This window comes from Ovis aries, chromosome 21 (assembly GCF_016772045.2).
Source record: "Ovis aries strain OAR_USU_Benz2616 breed Rambouillet chromosome 21, ARS-UI_Ramb_v3.0, whole genome shotgun sequence".
Classification (NCBI taxonomy): domain Eukaryota; kingdom Metazoa; phylum Chordata; class Mammalia; order Artiodactyla; family Bovidae; genus Ovis; species Ovis aries.
In genome coordinates this window covers 8,488,737-8,505,738 of record NC_056074.1, presented here as the reverse complement: position 1 = coordinate 8,505,738, position 17,002 = coordinate 8,488,737, and the positions used below count along the sequence as shown (strand labels likewise).

Below are 17,002 nucleotides of genomic sequence, written 5' to 3'. Positions count from 1 at the left end.
GAACAACGATGGCGCTAACCATGCCACACTCTTGCAGGAAGGTCTCTCATTGTTCCTAGTGGAAAACCCTGGCAAGAGTCCTGGCATGGGCTAAGTTTATAACAGAGAGAAAATTAGCTGCCGCACCTAAGCGGGAGATAGGAGCCAAGTTCTTCCCACTGAGTCTCACTGCTCTGTTGTTTTCCCTAGTAAGAAAAGAAAAAAAAAAAAAAAGAAAAAAAAAGGACAGAAGCTTTAAGTTAAGTATCTGGGCATTCTGGGCAGTTAAACATTGATGAGACATCAAGATCCTTAAACACTGGTGAAAAATTAAGACCAGAGACTGACTTTTTATAGGGAACAAATCTCTGAAGCATTTTTATGGCTGAGCATTAATGCGAAGCAGATAACCCGAGATTTGCAGATAAGAACCTTAGGTAGCTTTTCTTACTGCTGCCACTGTTGACCTGTTCACCATCTGGCTCACCCTTCTGACTCAACCTAGCCAACATTCATTCATTCATTCATTCAGCTAGCAGGTGCTGTGTGACACGCACAGTTCTAGGTACAGGTGAGAGATGGCAAAACCCATCTCGCCTTCCAGCAGTGAAAATTAGCACAGATGATACAAGCCAAAGTGATGCGTCACTCATTTAAAGTTACAAAATAAGGGGATGTCATTCGTTTGACAAAAATTTAAGTACCTACTTTGTGCAAGGTAATGTGCTGTGCAAAACAGAAGTTCCCACTTCCGTAGGGAAGATAAGTGTTCAACCAAACAAAAAATGACCACATAATTGCCTCACGATGAGAAGTACTACAGAGCAGATGTAGAGGATGCTATGAAAGCATGGAAGGAACCGGGAGCCCTGATGTGGCTTCCTCTGCGGGGAGGGAGTGCCTTCCCTACGGAAACCACCTTTGAGACACGATATGAAAGACAAAGAGTTAATTAGGCCAAGCGCCAGGATAGATTTGAGCAGAGAAACATCCTAAGAAACAGCATGTTCAAGGCTCGGAAAGAGGGAGGCAGGACCCGGATGGGACAGCATGTGGGCGACTTTGCTAAGGACTGAGGTTTTCGGCCTCAGGGCAATGGGAAACAACAGAGAAGTGTTAGAAGAGAAAGGATTTGCTGTGGGTGTCGGAGATCACTGTGGCTACAGTGGGGAGAACTGGGGGTATCACTGCCATGACGGACGACTGTGTCATGGAGACGGGACACGAAGTGATCTGGGTGTGCAGGAGGAGCTGGAAGGAAAGGAACACACCTCAAATTGTACTTTATACATGCTGAGTCTCATAACCTCTGGAATACCCATCTGACGTCAGGCGGACAGCTGGGTATCTGAAGTCAAGGTCTCAGAGAGAGGGCTGGAGAATGAATCTGAACATTGGTAGCAAATCCGTGGTAACTAAAGCCACAGCAAGGGTATATTCCCCTACAGAGAGAGGTCAAAGTGAGGAAGGTCTGAGCTTTGAGAAACGCCAGCATTTGACGGCCGGATGAAGGAGGATGAACCGGGCGAGCAGGCTGAGAACAAACAACTGGAAGGTGGAGGGGGAACCAGAGGGGTTGTCACTAGATGGCCCACGAGGACAGAGCTTCAGGAAGGCAGGCGTGGTCAAGGCAGCTGAGTGTCTCTGAAAGATAATGAGGACTGAAAACCCTGCTGGATTCAGCCAGTGGAGGTTCCCTGTAAGCTGGCGAAGACCGGCCGTAGTTGACTTCCGTGGTTTGAAGGGAGAGTAGGAAGGGAGGAAAGGGAACCAGCACAGAGACACAATTCTTCCCAGACCTCTGGCTGCAAAGGGGAGGTTAAAGTGGAGAGACCGAGAACATGTTTAGATGCTATTGGGGTGGATTCCTCAAAAACGGAGAGAATGGGTGCCAGAGCCAATCGGAGGGGATGGGGGACTGCCTGCAGGCAGAGGGGGCCACCTCAGCATCTGTGCACGTGTGCTAGGTCACTTCAGTTGCATCTGACTCTTTGCAACCCCATGGACTGAAGCCCGCCAGGTTCCTCTGTCCATGGGACTTCCGAGGCAAGAACACCGGAGTGAGTTGCCATTCTTTTCTCCAGGGGATCTTCCTGACCCAGGGATCGAAGTCGCATCTCCTGCTTCACCCGGCATCAGCAGGTGGATTCTTTACCACGGAGCCACCGGGGAAGCCCAACAGTGAAAAGACATAGAGGCAAAAGCTGAGGGTGCTGTCGGGATGAGCAGGAATGGTGACCCTGGGCTTGAAGCTGGACTGGACTAGGTCAGTGGGCAGGAGCAGCGAGCTGCCTGGGTAGAGGGCAGAGGAGGCTGGTGAGTTCAGAGGGCAAGGCTGAGCAAGTAGCATCTCTGGTCAGAGAATGTTGTTAGGCTCACTGACTCCTATGATTTCAATGATTCACATAGACAGATTCCACACGATGCCAAGGTCTGGGGTGTGACTGCAGTAGTAGCTGAGGTGGGTTGTGAAAGGAGAGTATTCCAGCTGGGAGAGGTCTGTGTGCTGAGGGAATTAGCCCTCTGATTCTGGAGTCATCCAAGATGAAGGCAGGACTGGGGTGGAGAAAGTCTACAAGCTAGTGCCAAAGTCCTCAATGAATGAAAGATGGTAAATGACAATGACGAGGAGGAGGAAAGGTCAGTCCCTCTAAATAGCACAACTCTTAGAAAAGGCACCAAGAAGTGGGTTTTGTTGCTGTGGAAACTATTTGTTTAAATAAGAGGATGGGAGAGTTCTAAGAGTGACCCTGGGGAATAAAAGGCTCCCTACCTTTGGCCTGACTTGGAAGCTTGAGGAGTGTGAAAGGAGTGTGAGAAGCATTTGGGAGAAGCAGTCAGCTCAGGCTGGGGGTAGGTCTGCTACTAGATGGAGCTGGAGAGAATGGCCTGGAAGGGATTGACGATATGAGTGAAGTTCATTATTCCTGAAATCCGAGCGAAGGGTATGGGATGGAGAATGGGAGGCTGGGCTGGGGGCGAGGATGTGCCGACATGACAGTCTGACAGAGAAAGAAATGCGAGTAAAGGAGGAGCTGGGAGTGTAAGGGGGCTCTCCTGCTGGCTCAGACAGGAACGAGGCCACCTGCAACGCAGGAGACGGGGGTTCGATCCCTGGGCTGGGAAGATCCCCTGGAGAAGGAAACGGGAATCCTGTCCAGTATTCCTGCCTGGAGAACTCCATGGGACAGAGGAGCCTGGTGGGCTACAGTAAGGAGAAGGGGGTTACAAAGGGAGTGGACAAGTGGGCTTTGCAAAGGTCACATCCAGCTGAGATCAAGCAGGAGTTCTGCTGATGGGCAAAGGAGCAGGGAGGGCCCCAGGGAGAAGAGTCAGCATGCACAAAGAGGCAGAGGCCTGCGAGGCATGCTCTTCATGGGCAGTGCAGCTCTCTTCAGTGGGACTGCGGGGCAGGGTCGAGGTGGAGATCGGCCCAGAGGCCTGGGCACGCACGAGGCAGGCAGATCCGGGTCACGGAGGGCTCTGGGGTCCAGCTACGGGCCCTGCGGCTTAGGGCCGCTGGAGGCTTTTCAGCGGGGCCGAGCCATGAGCCCAGCTCAGCTCTGTTCCAGAGATGAGCTGTTCCAGACTCACCTGGGGGTGGGTCTTTGCTCTCCTCATCACCCCCTCCATGCTTTGGCTCATGCGGTCCACGGAGAGCCCAGCCCGCACCCTCTAACTAAATCCTACTCATCCCTGAGACCTAACTCAAGTCTTAACCCTGGAATAAAGCCCTTCGTGACTACTCCAGCCCAGACCTTCCTTCTTTTCCGCAGATGTTTTCATTCTTATGGCCAAAATCCGACCCCAAAGGAAAGGCAGGGGGAGAGGTGTTTGTGTCAGTGAGCATTGGCACCCAGCTAGAGAAAGAGATAAAATTATAACGATGAGAGGGTAACCTGTCTGTCTCTTCTAGAAAGAAGGCAGAATGAGACTTGTTCCCAGAGCACTGGAAAAAAGGACTCCTCTTTTCTGTTTCCCTATCAAAAGAAAAAAAAAAAGAAAAGAAAAGAAAAATGCCTTAAGGTTCAAGTATAGACAAGGGATCAGTTTGAAAGCTCTGGAGTGGGTGGAGGGCCCCTTCCTCTACTAACTAATGGGCTCAGTTCATTTCTGGAGAAAGAAAGCCTGGGTTTCCCTAAGGTTTACTCATGAGTGACCAGGTCATTCAAAAATCTCGGGGCACAATGGCTTTCCCAACTCCCCAGTAGCCTGGGACAAAAAGAACCAGGGTGCACACGCTGGCCCTGCCCATTGTGCAGCAGCAGCTGTGGGATTTCCCGGCCCTGCAAACCCCTCCCTGTCCCCCTTCACCGGCCAGCGCCTGCTCTGCGCTCTCAGCACCGCTGGGGGTGATGGCTGAGCTCTGAGGCCTGGGGGTGGGGGTGGAGGCTCTTAACAGAAAAGCTTCCTCTTTTATTCCTTTAGCGGCAGCAGGATAGGGAACAATCTCAGCGGCTAGGGAATTCAGGCAACTTATTTTGGGCACTGACTGGAAAGCCAACTGCCCTCTCCTTTCTTGGTAACCTCGCTGTCCCCTGCACCGCCCTGGAGCTCTAAAGATAACTGCCAAGCGGCTGCAAGGGTTTGTTTACAAGTCTGTCTCCCCATTTAGACACCTAGGCGTCCTTCCTGCAAGTCCTACTTATCTTTATGTTAGTTCTTGACTTGCAGTTGGAGCTAAAAAAATGTTTGAAGAAAGAGAGAGAGGGAAGGAGAGAGAACAGAAGGAAATTAATGGATGGATGGATGGATAAGTGAATAAATAACAGACTCTGTCTCTGAGGCTGGACAACTAGCTTAAGAGATGCCGATCTGGACTCTGAAGACCCTAGTGAGTCCTCACAGGTTGCACAGAGCTGTCGAGTGGAGGGCGTCATGAGAATAGATGTCCGTCTTGCTGCTCCCATGCAGTTTAACTCGGCTTTTGTGATATTCATTGAACTTCCTTATGTGAGATTTTGTGTGAATAAAAGGTTCTGTGGCTAAGAAAGTCCCTTGAAAGGAATATTGGGCTAGATTTTCCCTCCTTAGATTTCCTCCCACTGTGCTATTTTCCATGATAGGCAAGTATTTGTATTTTCCCTTGGAGGACTTCCCTGGTGGCTCAGCTGGTAAAGAATCTGCCTGCAGTGTCGGAGACCTGGGTTGGGAAGATCCTCTGGAGAAGGGAACAGCTACCCACTACAGTATTCTGGCCTGGAGAATTCTATGGACTGTACAGTCCATGGGGTCACAAAGAGTTGGACACGACTGAGCAACTGTCACTTTCACTTGGACCACAGGCTTCCCAGGTGGCGCGGTGGTAAAGAGCACGCCTGCCAACGCAGGAGTCGCAAGAGATGCGGGTTCGATACCTGGGTTGGAAGAGCCCCTGAAGGAGGAAATGGCAACCTACTCCAGGATTCTTGCCTGGAAAATTCCATGGACAGAGAAGTCTGGTGGGCTACAGTCCACTGGGTTGCAGAGTCAGATAAAACAGCGTGTGTACACACACAGACACACAGCTTTGGACCACTGGTAGAACATCCTCCTGTTCTCCAAGAACATCTTATTCTTGGAAGGCAGGAAGATGGATGTGAGTGAGGGCATCACTTGCCAGGTACTCTGAGCGTGCTCTATCTGGGCCAGAGCTCCAGCAATTAAGCGGCTGCCTCCTGGTCTCCTCCACCCCGGGTGTCCTTACACGTGTGCTGTCCCCCATCGCAGTGAGGGGGCTCTTGAGGCAAGTGGTGCTTGCAGCTTACCTCCATGTCCATTTTTTCACACCTGATTTTAATGTAACTTATGTTGCACTTGATTGCACCTCTGCTGACAGTCCCAAACGGGGAGGGGACCAGGCGCCAGAGGACGGAAGTGCTACTGCAGACGGGATGGCTATGAACACTGTCACAGAAGAGCTTGTCACTCAAGTTTGAAAAGGACATCATCAGAGAACCAGACAAGCCCACAGCCTGGATCATCGTAAGGGTTAGAGAGACCCCCACAACTTCATCTATTAACTAACTGTGTGGCTCAGATGCTCAGTCGTGTCCGACTCTTTGTGACCCCATGGACTGTAGCCCACCAGGCTCCCCTGTCCAAGTGGTTCTCCCAGCAAGAATACTGGAGTGGGTTGCCATTTCCTCTTCCAAGGAATCTTCCCACTCCTGGGATCAAACCCACGTCTCCTGCATTGGCAAGTGGGTTCTTTACCACCAGCACCACCTGGGAACTAACTCACTATGGAGGGTCTATGTGTGGGACTGTGGAGAGCTAGGGATGAATGGGAGAAAGTCCTTTTGTTAAGGAGCTCCCATCCTAGCGATGGAGACAATGTTAAGAAAATGAAACAATTCAAGAAGTTAAGCACAGACACAGAATCAAGCGCTGAAGGATTTCAGAACAGAGAGAGAACAGTCCTCCTTGAGGGCTGGGGGAGGAGTGGAGAAGGCGTCCCCGAAGAGCAACATTTGAATGAGACCTTGACTTTTTTTTTTTTTTTCCCTGAGTGGACCATTTTTAGTCTTCATTGAATTTGTTATGATACTGCTTTTGTTTTACATTTCGATTTTCTGGCCAAGAGGCATGTGGGATTTTAGTTCCCCAACCAGGGATTGAACTCCTTGCATTGGAAGGTGAAGGCTTAACCACTGGGTCACCAGGGACATCCTTAGACTTGGACTTAGGACAGTTCTTCAAGCCTGGAGGCAAGAAATGGAAACAGGGCAGACATGCAACGCTGAGCTTCCAGGATGAGATGGCGGTGGGGTGGGGGTGTGGGGCTATATTGGGGAGTGGGGCTGGATTATGTTGGGGGGTAGGGCTGAGGGGAGGGGGTTTTCATCAGGCAGTCAGGCTGGTGAAATGGGCTTTGCAAGCTTTACTCATTGTATCACCCTGGGAGTGGTGGGGAGCCACTGATGGTTTACAAGCACAGTCTCATATGTCACGCAAATGAAGGCTGATTATCCTGCAGGCGATGAGGAAGGAAAGCCCGCAAGTACTGATCCAGCCTTCACAGTGAGGAGCCCTCTGGGTGGAGGGCTGGGGAGGGACAGAGGCTCCGTGCTCGAAGCAGGGACGGGCTCTGGCCATGGTCCACATGAAGATGGGAGATGCTCTACTCAGAGCAGAGCAGACGAAACCAAGCGGAAGAGAAAGGGGAGCTTCAGTGAACGTTTCAGAGCCTCCTAGAGCGTGCAGCCACTGGGGGAAAGGAAAGGACGTGCAGGCCTGGGGGACCGGGGCCAGCTCTCAGGCCTGTGGCTTAGCACCACGTGGGCATCCTGGAGGCTGGGGTCCTCACAGTCGTACTGATGCTGCTCTGTTCCTGGGGTCTGATGAGCCACTGCCTCACTGGAGGAGTTGCTGACAGCTGTCTGCCCTTGCGGTTCCGAAAGCCCTAAGTGACTGCTCAGCTCTGATTGTTCTATCCAGTTTCCTGTAGACCCACCCCGTGAGGTTGCATTCCCCCCACATTCGTGTGTTGAAGTTCGAAACCAAGGTACCTCAGAATATGACTATTTGGTGCTAGGGTTTTTAAAGAGGTAACTGAGTTAAAATGGGGTTTTGCTGTACCTAAATCCACTCTGACTGTCCTTTAAGAAGAGGAAATGAGGACAGAGAGTCAGAAAAGGGACCAGGAAGGCACAAGGAGAAGACGCCTCCTACAAGCCACGGAGAGGGACCTTAGAAGAAACCAAACCTGCCGGCACCTCGATCCTGAGCTTCTAATCTTCAAAACCATGAGAAAACAAATTTCTGTTGTTAAAGCTGTCTGGTCTCTGGAACTTTGTTACGGCAGCCCAGCAAACGAATGCACCTCCTGTGAACAAAGTCTTACCCGGGACCAAACCCACCTGAACCCACCTAGGCAGGCTAAGCAAAGGCCGGGAACTGGGGCCATGTTCCCTGCTTCGATTTCTCCAGCCAGTCTGGCTTCTCCACTGGTCTATTCCTTCACTATCGTCACGGTATCACGACAGTGATGGGCAGACGAGTCCACGGAACTTGCTCATCTGAATAAGAATGGCACTGTTATCACCCACGGGGGACTGCTGCTGTGTTTTCTAAAGAGCCAGTCAGTGGGTTCACAAAGCTCACAATAACCCAGCTCTCAGTGCCTGCTCAGAGCTGGTTTCTTAGGCCTTGGGAGTGAGAGAATATTCCGCTTATGCAAAAATGCCCATTGAGCTGTGTTGATCAGATACCACTTGGAAGAACAATGGAATCTGTCTTCAAGAGGTAAAGGCTATCAGAGGGGTCAAGCAGCACTTCCCAGCTGACTTCATCACCACATCCGAGGCAAGAAAAGTGGGAGACCTATGGCCTTTATAGGCAAACACAGGGCATTTCACTGTGACTGACAGCTTCGCTAGACAATTACTGGATGTGGCCAGGTCAGCCCCCACATCTGAGATAAGCCATGGGTCTAAGGGTTGCTACTAAAGCCAGTAACAAAGGAACTTTTTATCCAACTCCTTTCTAGACTTGGAGATGCCAGTTTTTCTTCATTTCTGGCTAGCAACCACAGAAAGGTTAAAATACTGCTGCCTGGAATATCCCAGGAAACCCCCCAATTCAGCAAGACCTGAAGAATATAGTTGCTAGTCACTCCTCTGGAAAGGAGTCCAGGAGGGGAGAGTACAGAACTTAGGAGCCAAAAACACTGCATTTGAATCCTGGTCCCAACAGTTTACTAAGTCTGTGACCTTGGGCAGTCTCTACCTTTCCATGGGTCTTGGCTTTTTCATCTATCAGTTCAGTTCAGTTGCTCAGTTGTGTCTGACTCTTTGCGACCCCATGGACTGCAGCACTCCAGGCCTCCCTGTCCATCACCAACTCCTGGAGCTTGCTCAAACTCAATTCCATCTGAGTGGGTAATGCCATCCAACCATCTCATCCTCTGTCATCCCCTTGTCCTGCTTTCAATCTTTTCCATCATCAGGGTCTTTTCCAAGGAGTCAGTTCTTCCCATCAGGTGGCCAAAGTATTGGAGTTTCAGCTTCAGCATCAGTCCATCCAATGAATATTCAGGACTGATTTTCTTTAGGATTGACTGGTTGGATATCCTTAAAGTCCAAGGGACTCTCAAGAGTCTTCTCCAACACCATAGTTCAAAAGCATCAATTCTTCGGTGCTCAGCTTTCTTTATGGTCCAACTCTCACATCCATACATGACTACTGGAAAAACCATAGCTTTGACTAGATGGACCTTTGTCAGCAAACTAATTTCTCTGCTTTTTTAATATGCTGTCTATGTTGGTCATAGCTTTCCTTTCAAGGAGCAGGCACCTTTTAATTTCATGGCTGCAGTCACCATCTGCAGTGATTTTGGAGCCCAAGAAAAGAAAGTCTGTCACTGTTTCCATTGTTTCCCCATCTATTTGCCATGAAGTAATGGGACCAGATGCCATGATCTTAGTTTTCTGAATGTTGAGTTTAAGCCAGCTTTTTCACTCTCCTCTTTCACTTTCATCAGGAGGCTCTTCAGTTCCTCTTCACTTTCTGCCGTAAGAGTGCTGTCCTCTGCGTATCTTGGGTTACTGATATTTCTCCTGGCAATCTTGATTCCAGCTTGTGCTTCATCTATGACCCTGGTGTAATACAGGCCCCTCTGCACAGCGTTATTATGAGGACTCAGCGTGACCACATATGAAAAGAGAACAAAGAAGCTTCATGGAGACGTGATGGTGGGCTAGGCTCACAGCCAGGAAAAGGACTCATTTCTGTACCCGAGAGTACAGGTCACTGTTATTCTGACAAGTTAATGTGGCAGGTCAGCAACTCCTCAACCTTTCTTTATTCACACAGTAGAAGTCACCCAGCACTTGAATTGCCAAACATACAAAACAGACAGGGTACCGCCCCCACCTCTAGGAACTGACGATGCCATTCTCAACACACCTCAGGAAAGGATATTAACGACAGCTCTAGACACCTTTTTCAAAAGATACTACTTTGCTACAACAGTTATAAGAACAACAGCTATCATTTCATATGTTAGTTTTAAGCTTTATTTTGTTGTTATTTAGTCCCTAAGTCGTGCCCAACTCTTTGTGACCTCATGGACTGTAGATGCCCAGGCTCCTCTGTCCATGGATTTCCCAGGCAAGAATACTGGAGTGGGTTACCATTTCCTTCTATAGGGGTTCTTCCTGATCCAGGGATGGAAACTGTATCTCCTACATTGCAGGCAGATTCTTTACCGCTGAGCCACCAGGAAAAGTCCCAGTTTTATGCTCAGTATTTTATTAAATGATCTGTTTACATATATCACATGAGCCATGTAAAGTCTTTGGCATGTCAACACACAACCAGCAAGTTGCAGAGCCTGGTCGCAAGCCTGATCTCCATCTGACTCTAACTTCAATAGAAATTTTGTAGCATATCTTTTACCTAGGTTTAACAGTAACATATGCTTATTATAGTGGCGCAGTGGTAAAGAATCTGCCTGCCAATGCGGGAGAGCCCAGATTTGATCCCTGGGTGGGGAATCTCTGGAGTACGAAATGGCAACCTGTTCCAGTATTCTTGCCTGGAAAATTCCACTGGCAGAGAAGCCTGGGGGGCTACAGTCCACTGGGTCACAAAGAATCAGATACGACTAAGTGCACACACACACACTGAAAAGTTAAGAAAAATGATCAAAATCACACCTAATCTCATCACTCAGAGATAAGCACCGTATCATTTTGTTCTATTTCTTCCTGTATTTCCTCTGTGCTTAAAAAAAACTTAATTAAAACAAAGTTGAGATTTACTATATGTAAAATTTCATATACATATGAATTTTTCCACTTAAAATTATATGATAAACATTTTCCCACATACTAAAAGTCTAAAACATCACTTAAAACTGAAAACTTCAACTGATTATCTAATAATTTCCCTGTTTTGTATAATTGTTTCTAAACTTTCACTATTATAAATTATGCTGTGCATATATTTTTATTTGGTATTTATTTTATAAATTTATGCACATATAAAAGACTTTGTATTCATTTCTGACTTTTTTTTTAGGTTGACTTATTGGACTTAAGAGATCGATGAGTCTTTCACTCATTAATTCAATAAATATTTAGTGAGCATCCACTAAGTGCTGGACAACATTCAAAATTGGTAATGTAGAAACAAGCAAAAAACAACTGAAGACAGACAAAAATACTTGCCTTCTTGAATCTTACATTCTAGAGAGGTCTAAGTAGTTTTAATTCTTCTTAGGCATATTGGCAAATCACTTTCAGAAACGTTGGAGCAACTTACAACTCCACTAGCAGTGCCTCAGTAGCCATCTCAGTGCATGTTCACCAGCACAGAGTATTATGATTTTAAAGTTCTTTGACAGTTTTGTAACAGTTCACAGCAATGTTGCCTTCCTTATGGACCTTTCCCCTACCCTCCCTCCCTCATTTATTCACCACCTTACAAGACACAAGCAAACTCAAGAGATATTTAAATTCCCATCCAAATGTAGGTTTCAAAGTTGTTTTTTTCCCTCCAGTGGGAAAAAAATCCCAGCCCCCAACCATGGATGGCAACAGTGGAATTGCCTCCTCTACTTTGCAAGGTAGCCAGAAATAATGATGACAAATCCATGTCCTGTTAGGGCTTCTGTGTCTGGGAGACAAGCCAGCAGTGAGTTTCTCCAGCCAAAGACCAGGCTTCCTTGGAGGATCAGCCAGAACAAGGCAGGTGGGAACCCTGCAGGGCGGTGGTTGAGGTCAGGATCAAATGCAATTCTGTCACCAAAGCAGTTGGTAAGTTAAAAAGCGCTGAGCAGTAGAAGGAAGTTTTATTCTTTTTGATGGAGGCTTTCAGGGGATGTTTAAGTCTTTTGTAGGGCCTTATACCATGTATGGAAAATATATAAAAATAAGTAAAGAAAAGACCAATAAAGAAATAAAAGTAAAAATACTACATACATAATACTTTTGGAGTATTAATCATGTGTTAGAAATTTTCAGAATTCTCTTTTTATGGTAAATCCATAGACAGTGCTCACTCTGTGTCAGGCACTGTTTTAAGCGCTTTTGACCATGTGATCATCGTAAGCCGCCTACGATGTAGATACCATCATCTCCATTTGACAGATGAAGGACCTGAGGCATAGAGAGATTAAGCACTTGTAAAGCAAGGATCAGATCCCGGCTGTTCTGCCTTTATTTTTTTTAACTTATTTAATACTGGCAGATAGCCAATTAACGATGTTTTGATAGTTTCAGGCCCACAGCAGAGGGACTCAGCCACACATGTGGATATGTCCATTCTCCCCCAAACTTCCCTCCCATTCAAGCTGCCACGTAACACTGAGCAGAGTTCTCTGTGCTGTATACGGTAGGACCTTGTTGGCTACCCATTTTAAACATAGCAGTGTATACACGTCCATCCCAAACTCCCTAACTATCCCTTATAAGAAGGAAACTTCTGAACAAATCAGGTAAGTAATCAACCTGATTCAAAAGTTCAGGTCAAGAGGGATTGACTGAATGCCTTCTATGAACCAGGCACTGTGCTGGCCCAAGGTCACAAAGCTCATGAATGGGAGGGCTGGGAGCTTGGATCTGGCTCAAAGTCTGTCTGACTCCAGGTCCTCACTATTGCTCCATCTTGCTTAACAGAAAATGTTTTCTTATTTGGGCTGAGGTCTAAGAGGCAAGGCTGGCACAGGGCATTGGTGCTCTGGGAACAAAATGCCACAGCTACAGAAACAGAGGCTCAGCTGTGCTGTGCTTTGGGAGGCAGTCCTGTTAGTAGGCATATCTGGGTGAGCCTCTCTTCATTACCTTTGAGGGCCCCAGACATTCTAATATGGTCCAGGTGGTTCAGAATTTATCTTTTCAGCTCAGATGCCTCCGTGCAATGAAAACAACAGTCTTTAGAATTGCAAGAAGTGTTCTTAAAATCCTGGATCTTGGCTTTAGAAACTGTTGAACGTCCAGTTATTGAAAACTCTCTTATATTTCCCTCATGACAGCTTACTCTGAGCCTCAGGTCGCTTTGATAGCTCCCTTAACGGTTGCCTTCACATTTCAAAATCTATGAAATTACATATTTGAAGGGATTATTCATTTTTTTCCCTAAGGAAAGCATATATACCCCCATAATGCTTTAATAATGCTAACCAGATGGATTGAGGGGTCTTTGACAAGGGGTTTCTTTAGCTAATTTGAGAACATACTGAATTTCAGTCTCTTCTCACTGGTGCAAAATGAGCAGCATGTAAAGAGCCCTATAAATTTCCTTCTTGTGCAATTTTAATACTTTCATCACTGTCAGATGAAATACATTTAAAGCTAAGTCTCCCCTTTCTCCACTTTGAAAGCACAGGTTTCAGGCTTTAGTCAGTAAAGTCCAGAAAAACGTCTAACCAGAAGAACTGGTTACCCCCAGGAGTTCCCACTCAAAATTCACCCCATAATAGCTCCCAATCATGCGTATGCTCCAAGCTCCTTCTTTCTTGCTCTCAAAAAAGCCTGAGAGACTTTACGAAGGTTATGTACCTACATGTGGAATTATAAGACACCAGAGTGGAAGGGACCCCAAAGATCCTCTGGTCTACCTCTTTCACCTTATAGCTGAGGAAATTAAAGTTTCAGAAAGGTTCCATGATGTGGCCAAGACCATGCACACAGGAAGCAGCAGAGTTTAGACTTGAACTTCATCCTGAGTGCAGTGTACATTCATCATATCACGTTCCCTCTCTCTTCTGCTTTCATTTTCTGAACTTTATCTCCTCTCTCTATGTTTCCTACTTCCCATGTCAGAACCAGGTCTTGGACGATGATGGAATGGGTCAAACCACCTTCAGTGGTTGTGAAGTGGCATCTCATTGTGACTTTGATATTCATATCTTTAGTGAGTCATGATGCCAATCTTTTCCTGTGCTATTGGCCATTTGTATATCTTCTTTGGAGAAAAGTCTGCTCGACTACTTTGCTCAATTTTTTGGTTTAGGGGTTTTTTTGTTTCGTTTTGTTTTGTTTTTGTCTTTTTGTTGAGTTGTAAGAGTTTTTTATATATTCTGAATACTAAATCATTATCAGATATATGACTTGCAGACATTTTCTCCCATTCTGTAGCTTATCTTCTTATCTTAAAGCTTGGTATTTACATCTGTAGCTTATTCAAAGAGACTTCTTAAGATACTAAAATGTTTGTTTTCATATTCCTAAGTATCTTATTTCATACCCTTGAAACTATAAATATTTGCTATGGGAAACTACATTTGTTAAAATTTGTTATTGAAACTCATTATTAAACTTTTCAGTGTGTAGAAGAAAAAATTAACAAGTACTTATTAAGCATTTACTATGTCTCTTGTCCTCAGTGAATTTTGATTTAAAAATGTGAAGCGGAAGACTTTTACTTCCGACATGGATCCACCACACGTCATCCAGTGCGATGCACAAAGTGCTGGAATTAGTGTCCAGAGAAGCTGCATCACCTCTGCCCCTGGGTTCTCCTTACCCGCAGGATGGGAGTGAAAATACCCTCTTTGCCTCCCGCTGAAGGCGTTGTGAGGCTCAGATGAGAGGAATGAGAACCAGAGACTTCAGTGGCATCGCCTGGTCCCCTCCCAACGCATACACACAAACGCACATCATAACAGCATAGCGTCATAACAGCACGTCATTACAGTGGAACTGTTATCCACGCGCTGCTGGGGTCCTCAGCGGGCCAGGCCACGCGGGGTCCTTGCAGCACTGCTGAAGGGGGTTTCCCAAAACACACATCTGACTGCTGTGTGCTCTGTCCTCTAAAACCCTATGGGGGCTCCCTCTCTTCTAAGAAAGACTTGGTGGTCCGATTCTTCGGCCTCTCCTCGGGCTCTGATGGTCCTGAGCCTGGCCGTGCCAACCTGGCTCCCGTCTGCACCTCCCTCGGCCACCCTCAGAGCATCTGCAGGTGCTGTTCCCCACGCGCTCAGTTCAAAGCCTGGCTATGCCTCTGGGTCACGGAACCCGAGACCTGTACCCAGGTGCTGGTCCTGGGAAGCATCTTAGAAGTGTGACAGAGAGGAAATGACTCCACCACTTGGAGACTTTTGTTGGAAGCTCAGTTCTGCCACCAAAAGCCTTGGGACCACCAATAGGCCAGCCTTCTGGGGCCTCAGTTTTCTTATCCATTAATTCAGGTGAGCTCAGCATCCCTTTCAATCTATGACCTGGTATTTCTTCTATGAGAAGCAGTTTCTTAGCTTTACTGAGATGTAACTGACAAACAAAACTATACTATATTTAAAGTGTACAATATAATGTTTTGATACACATATAATGTTTTGATACACATATACATTGTGAAAGGATTCCCTGCATTGAGTTAATTAGCATATCTGTCACCTCAATATATACCCTTTGCTAAGTATGTGTGGTAACACAAGTTCTACTCTCTTGGTAAATGTCAATTACACAATACAGTCACCATGTTATACGTTAGATCAGATCCTTACAACGGAAAGTTTGTACTCTTTTACCAACCCTTCTGAATTTCCTCCATTCCCAGCCCCTGAAAACCACCATTCTACTCTTTGTTTCTATGTATTCAATTTTTTTTTTTAAGATTCCACATATAAGTGATACTGTGCAGTGGCTGTATGAACAAGTATTTTCTGTTGCATTTTACTGAATCAGTGGTCATTAATAATAGTCATTATTCAGTGACATTTACTATTTAGGCTCTATTCAGCTGCATTATTTTGAATATTTGTAACAACCTTTTAAAATCAGATTTATAAAAATCATGGCTCTTTTAGAGATAGAATGGACAAGTAACTTGACTGAATCAAACAGCCAGAAAAGGAGGCGCTAACTAGGGCTCACAGCCAGACAGTCTGACTCCAAAGCCCATAGTGTTTTCACTTCAGGTCCCTTCCTCCAAGTTTCCTGCAACAATGGAATCTTCCCCGAGTTTGCCTCCCTCAGCTGCCCAGAAACATTTGATTACTTCTCCACTCCACCAGTTTCCTAAGGGTTTCCAAAGCCCACAGCATCCCTCCCAAAGAGCTGGGAGTCCACTCCATGCACCAGAGAGATCTGCTCCCCAAAGCTACCTGAGCTCACGTGAGCAGAGCAGTAACAGTGATATCACGCGGCCCTCACATAGCAAAGATCTGCTTACCGCTGCTGTCTGTTACCTCCCGAGACTCCTACAGCGCTTCTCTGAGTCACGTGGGGACTGCTTTTATAGATGACATGACTGAGGCTCAGAGAACTCTCCTGCTCGTGGTGACATCGCTGGCTCCAAGTTTACACCCTTTCAATCCTGGGCTGACCTGAAGTTTGGGGATTTGTCTCAGGGGCATGCTTTCCTACAGTTCTCTTTGTGAACAGAAAAGGGGAGAGGGTGTTTCTAGTTACCAACAGCCACACAGCTAAACGCCACTCATATGGAACCCCGGCCTTGACCCTAGAGAACCCATCAGCGGCTGGTCTTTGCTGAAGCTATTTTCAGGGTCCCTCCAGTGCTCTCACATTCCGCCTCCAGACTTCCCCCGTGCTGGGCTCCTGGAGCCTGACAGGCCCCCCAGATATCCCTGACGACCTCACGGACTGATGCTCACCAGATGCTTTCCAGCCCTCACGTTCTCACATGGGGATGAATAAACCCACCTTTACCCAATGAGAACTGACAGTCCTTGGTGCTGTGACTCTTCCCACAAGGAAAAAGGAGAGAGGAGCAGTGAAGTGACTTTGGTTGGCTGACTGACTTTGAGCTGGAGGTCATTTGTCTGGCTTTGGAGTATCTGGTGTTTACCATTCCTGTCTTAATCACCCCTATTTCTTTTTCTAATCCATGCATCACCAGCAGAAAGAACTGTAAACACATAAGGCTGCTGTTTTCAGCAAATTCACTCCGTGATCAATGCCAAACCAGGCTCTGCCTGAAAACCAGACGGGCGCTGACAACAAGAGGCGGGGATAGGGTTACATTTCTTGTAAACTGGCAGCTCGATTTTCATCTTGGCGCATGGCGGATCTTGTTATTGTTGTTATTCTGGACTGAGGGATAGGCTTATTTTTCATAGCTGGGTTTATGGTTT

General features: G+C 46.8%; 1 protein-coding gene across 5 annotated transcripts in view; it reads right to left on the bottom strand.

The window, feature by feature from the left end:
• The window catches only part of ME3 (malic enzyme 3), a 224,343-nt gene that overhangs the window by 138,277 nt on the left and 69,064 nt on the right, over positions 1-17,002 (bottom strand). Inside the window, exon 1 of one of the 5 annotated variants that reach the window (XM_060403863.1) lies at positions 16,081-16,100. The exons of the other annotated variants lie outside the window; for them this stretch is intronic. The gene's annotated coding sequence lies outside the window, so the exon portion shown is untranslated. Of the gene's footprint in view, positions 1-16,080; positions 16,101-17,002 lie in introns of those variants that run through there. 5 annotated transcript variants of the gene reach the window in all.